This window comes from Grammomys surdaster, unplaced genomic scaffold (assembly GCF_004785775.1).
Source record: "Grammomys surdaster isolate TR1022 unplaced genomic scaffold, NIH_TR_1.0 721, whole genome shotgun sequence".
In the NCBI taxonomy this organism is placed as follows: domain Eukaryota; kingdom Metazoa; phylum Chordata; class Mammalia; order Rodentia; family Muridae; genus Grammomys; species Grammomys surdaster.
The window spans coordinates 1808708-1814707 of NW_021605140.1; the positions used below are offsets into that span (position 1 = coordinate 1808708).

The window sequence follows — 6000 nt, forward strand, 5'->3', positions numbered from 1 at the left end:
TGCTTCAAGTCTGCAGAAGCAGCTCTAAGGTGCAGACAACACCTCCGATAGTCTTTAATTCTGACTTAACTTGAAGCTGGAAGCTAGGATAATAATGGTATGTGAATCTGAATGAGGAGAAGTAACTAGGTGTCCATATGGGTTTTTCTTGAGCACTGAAGGAAAGACAAGACAAAGTAGATGGCCAGGATAGAAGAAGCACTTGACTTTTGGAAACTGTCTAGCTTAAAGCATCTACGGAGGCTGGAGGTGTGGATGAGGGTGAGACTGCTTGCCCGGCGTGTGAAACCCTGGGTCTGATCCTGAAGATTTCAATACATAAATAAGACAGATATCCATCACGGTGGTTTGAAAAAGAATGGCTCCAATGGACTCATATGTCTCAGTGTTTGTTCCAGTTGGCAGAACTGTTTGGGAAGGATTAGGATTTGTTGGACCTGGCTGTAATTCTTACCTAGTTTGAAACAGCACAGTAGTTAAGTAGCTACCTACGATCTCTATGCTAGACACACCTCACATGCCTGGGATCCTCCCTCAGGGTCTGGGGATGCTGTAGTCAATGTTTTCATGCACATTAGGGGTCAGGCAGGCTTTCCTAAGACAGGGCACATTTTGGACCCTGGTGTAATTCAGTCACCAATAAAGTAGTCACTTCTCTGCTGTGGTGTGCTCACTGTTACAATGGTAAATACAGTAGTCACTTCTCTGCTGTGGTGTGCTCACTGTTACAATGGTAAATACAGTAGTCACTTCTCTGCTGTGGTGTGCTCACTGTTACAATGGTAAATACAGTAGTCACTTCTCTGCTGTGGTGTGCTCACTGTTACAATGTTAAAATACAGTTTGGGAAAGTGCTAGCTTATTAGATCCTCAGTAAATGTCTTGGTTGGAATTTAAATTTTAGGTCCAGCCAGATGACTCAGTGTCTTAAAATGCTTTACATATATACCTGACAACCCAATTTCAATCCTTAGAACTCACATAAAAAAGCCAGATACAGAGGCATGTATCTGTTATCCCAGTAATTCCAGGCAAGATGGGAGGTAGAGACAGAAGACCCACCAGGAATACATACACATAGCAAAACCAATAAGAAAGCAACAAGAATAATCTTGCCTTGAGAGGAAAGAAGTGACTCCCCAAAGTCCTCCTCTGACCTCCACACAGGTACTGCCACATGTGTATGTGTGTCCACTGTCATATATACTCAACACCCCTCCACACCCACACCAGACACAAATACACACCCAACACACCCACACCAGACACACATATTTTGTTCAGTTAAGATTAAAACGGGCACTGTCCTTAAAAGTACTCTTCTCTTCATTTGTGTAGTATACACTAAATGTCTAGAACTCTGAGTGGCCCTGTGTGTGCCTTGTGTGTGCCTTATTCCTCTCTTGTGTCTAATAAAGATTATTAGTACTAATAAAGGATTGCTTTTTTCCCTAAAGACTTATTATTTTTATTAGGACTGTTTTTCCTGAGTACATGTAAGTGCACCATGTATGTTCCTTGTGCCCACAAAATCTAAGAGGGCACTGGATCTCCTGAAAATAGAGTTCCAGATGATTGTGAGCAACCTCATGGGTCCTGGGAACTGGACCTGGATCTTCAGGAAGAACAGCTTGTACTCTTAACCACTGAGCCATCTCTCCAGCTCCCAAGGTTCTAATGTTCTTTCTAAAGCCTGAGTGAGTCTAGGCTAAACCACAGATCCCAGCTGCCCTTTGGCTGCAGCTGAAATCCTGGGGTGGCACATGACATTGCAACGAATTACTGAGGGTGGGGCGCTGAGGAAGGCTTCACAAAGGGCCTCAGAGTCCAATGTGCTGACTTGACAACCAAGCTTCATTCAGGCAGGAACTTCTCAAATAATCATCTGTTAGTACAGCTTAAAATGAGGGTGCTCTCCAGCTTGCAAATCAATGTCATGGAGGGAACTTTCTTTTTCTCTTTATTCTAGTTATTCTAGAATATTCTAGTTTTTCTCTTTATTCTGGTTGTCCGCCAACCAAATCTGCAGACAAACTGAAAGCCCAAAAACACACTGCTAAACATTTCTTCAGAGATCGGTTCTAGCCAACAACATAGTTATCTGAAGCTTTTTTGTTTGCTCTAAATCTTTAATGCTGAGATGAGAGAATGGACTTTGTATAGATGAGTAGGAAAGAGAAGAAGTGGCTCCAGTGTTTCACCAGGCCTTGCTTTCCTGACTCTTGGTTCACAGCAGAATAAAAATCTCAAAACAGTTATGATGATGAGCAGAACTGTCTCATCATACAATGTGGGTGTGACAAGGTCAAGTGCACCAGAAAAGGAAGGGACAGAGACTGGAGGTCAAGCCGTAGGCTCATGCTCATGCCCTCTCTGTACACTGTATTAACCAGCCATACCACCAGATCTGCCACAGTTCCATAATGCTTATTGGCTACCTAGCCATGGGCAAGTGAATGTATCCAAAGCCAATTTAGGTATCAATTTGTGGGGTTTAGCTAAGATGGCATGCATGCATAGAATGAATGAATGAATGAATGAATGAATGAATGATAGAAAAAATTTATCTGGAACTTCTGTCCCAGCCTTAATTTTCACTATAAATTAGAAAATTTGGTATGATATCTGAACCAACTGATTTGAAACATTCACCAAAGGGCAGCACTAGATCATCTGTGGTCCATGCTGGGGTGGTAGATGGGGGGAAGTGAGGGGTGGTAACAAGGAAGTAAGGTGAGCCCTATAATGTCCCGGGTCACTATCCAAGTGGACTTTTGGGACAGTGTGACACAGGATAGGCTAAGCCCAGTCTGAAGAGGGAAGCCACTATACAATGGAGTTCAGGAAGTCGGAGGCAACTAATACTTTTACAATATTAGTACTGAGTTTAGTAACCAAATGAGGCAGAGCTCAGAGCCAGAAAGGTTCAATATCTGAACAAGGCACCCTTAAGTACTAGACAAAAATCTGTATATGCACAGGGTTCCTTCCTAAAAGCCAAACAATAAAAATGATTAGAGCAAGAGCCACCAAACTGTTCAGAGTCAGAAGACACGTGAATCCATCCCACACAGGCCCACCTGATTCAACAGGATGCTAATCAGATCATGATACTTCGTGCCTCAGAAATACTACAGGCCACTACTGTAAGCAGCTATAGCCAAGGTTAATCAAGCCTCAGGAAGTGGTTCCTTTGGGGTGTTCAATGACATCTACACAGTGATGACATTGACAAAATGCAGCACCTATTAAGTAAGCAGCCAGGTGGAGCAGTGAGGCGTTAGGTTAATCCTAACTCAATCCAGGAAAATCCAATACCAGGAGGAAACCCAGGAAGATGCAAACTGAAGTCCTAAAAAACATTCAAGGATTTAAAGGACAAGATGACCCCAACAAGGCTCAGAGAATGGAAGATTTAAAAAATTATCAGGCACAACCTCTGGTCGATAATACCATATTTTATTGGAAGTGTCACTGGATCAAATTAATGTGAACTAAAATGCTACACAGAATAGGAGGAAAAGAAAAAGGAAGTTGAAGATGTGCTAACAGAAATTATCAAAACAGAAGCATAAAGGTGTGGAAAAGCTGAACCAACAGAACCAGAGCCTCGTGAGCTTGGAGCACTAGTGACATACAGATCAATCCATGTGCAACTGAAGACCCAAGAGACTAAAAACACGAAAACTACACAATATTTTAATTTGGTAAAACCTGTGAGTCCATAGATTTGCATAAGCTCTATTGAGAAAACAGTCTTTATGTACCTTTGGGATAGGATCTTACATAACCAGTTTGGTCTCAAACTTACTACTTAGCCCAGGACAGCATTGAATTTCTGATCCTTCTACCTCTATTTCCTGAGTCCAACCCCACCCATCTCCTTGCTTTCTTGTCCTACAAAGTGACTTCCTGCACCTGTGCTCTCAACACTGTAAGGCTTCCACTGGAGCCAAACGCCAGCACCACAGTTTCACCCTCCAGAAATGAGCCAACTCGTTTTCTTTACAAACTACCTAACCTTGGGTATTTTGTCACACCAAGAAAAACTAGATGAAGGCCTGTTCTGTAAAAGTGGAGAAGTAACTCTTTCTGGACCCTCCTCAGTGAGAAGGGGCACTTCTGTAGAATGTACTATATAATTCTAAACTGTGCAGTCAGAGCAAGTTTGCCAAGCTAGGCTCACCTTTCTTTAGCTGTCAATTTGATAGGATTTGGGGCCAAATACATACAACGTGCTTATCTTAGTGATCTGACTGCTTTATTAGCCACCACAGTGCATTTCTGTCACCTTAGGGGTGCCTTTATCACATCCCCCTACATCATCAACAGGTTGGATCTATAAACAGCACATAATCTTCTGGGTTCCAGCTGACCACTCAGTTACAGAAGCAGGGCACTTGTTTCAGTGGTTCTCTGTGGTGATGATCTGAAGAGCCCCACAACTTGTGACAGGCACATCACCTGTGAGGTGGACATCAGAACACTGAGACACAAGGAGCTGAAGGCCACTCCACAGTTTAAGGTCTTGCACAGCTGCAAGCAGGGCCCGGCACTAACATACTATTGAAGCGGCTAGGCTATTTATGGCTTTTCATAGTCGCTCTTGCATGCTGTCTCTAAGCTGCCAACAGTAAAACTATGGCAACAGGAAATTCCTCCCTGCAGTGAAGTTAGTGAATGCTTTTCTGTTTTCATGAGTCAGTGCCTTATTTAATTTCCTGTACAGAAAACCAGAGAGATTACTATAGCCTGCAACACATATGTGCTAATCCAAAGCCCCTCTCAAAGAAAAACAGGTCACAGCTGTCTAAAGATAGTTCTTTAGATAAAATTGAAATCACGTCCACACAGAGGCGCACCAGCAGTCGGCACACTGCCCACACCTGAGAGCTTAACTGCCCTCCCGAAGGGATCTGCAGGATGGGTTAGAGACCTTTCAGGATGCTGCACTGGAGTTAAACAGATGGACTCATTACTGGGCCTTTAATCGACATACTGAAGCAAACCAACAGGACTATTTCTGAAGAGATTCCAATAACAAAGGAGCAGAAGGGACACTACTTGGGGAGGAAGAGGACCAGCAAGGGCAGGGAGGAAGAGACAGACAGTGGGTAGATACAAAGTATAACATACAGCACATGAAAAAGACGTTATAACATCTAAACAAGTTTTAAGATAAACAGAGGCTAGAGAGATGACTCTTGGGTAAGGTCCTGAGTTTGAATCCTCAGAACCCATATTAATACAGCTGAATGTGGTGGCACAAGCTTAGTGATTGAGCAGTGAGCAAGTGTCCCTGGGCTCACTGCCCACTAGTCTGGTTTCTGTGAACTTTAGGTCAATAAAAGCCTGTTTAAAAACACAGGAAGGATGACTCCTGAGGAACAACATCCATGGCTCACCTGAGGTACCTACTACATGCATGTACGCACACACACACGCACACGCACACGCACGCCACACACACACACACACATGCACGCACACACACACAGACGCGTACTCACATGCATCACCACCTTAACAGAACTGTAGGCAACATAAACAAAGAGTACAGATGGAAGTAGCAAGCAGGCCCAGAGGTAGAGAAGCTTGCCACAAAGCCATGTGACCTGAGTTTGAACCCATGTAAAGGTAGAAGGAAGAAGCTGGGTGTAGTGACACACATCTTTAATCCCAGCACTGAAGAGACAGAAAGGTCTTTATGAGTTCCAGGTCAGCCTGGTCTACATGGTGAGTTCCAGGTTAGCCAAAGACACATAATGAGATGCTGACTCAAAAATAAAACAGAACAAAAAGATTAAAAAAAAAAAAGCCAGCCAAAAAGAGAACAGGCTCCACAAAGTTTGTCTTCGTCCTCCACAGGCACTCGGGGGCAGATGCAGTGCATACATAGACAGTCACATGTACATACCCAACACATACAAACACACAGAAGTAATAATATAAAAAGAATGCAAAAGTAAACAAGAAAGCTAGGTAAAGGTTGGCTATGTA

The 6000-nt window shown here is 43.2% G+C and overlaps 1 protein-coding gene across 3 annotated transcripts in view; it reads right to left on the reverse strand.

The window, feature by feature from the left end:
• Positions 1–6000, reverse strand: part of Sipa1l1 (signal induced proliferation associated 1 like 1) — a 198361-nt gene that overhangs the window by 67754 nt on the left and 124607 nt on the right. The gene's annotated exons all lie outside the window — the stretch shown is intronic.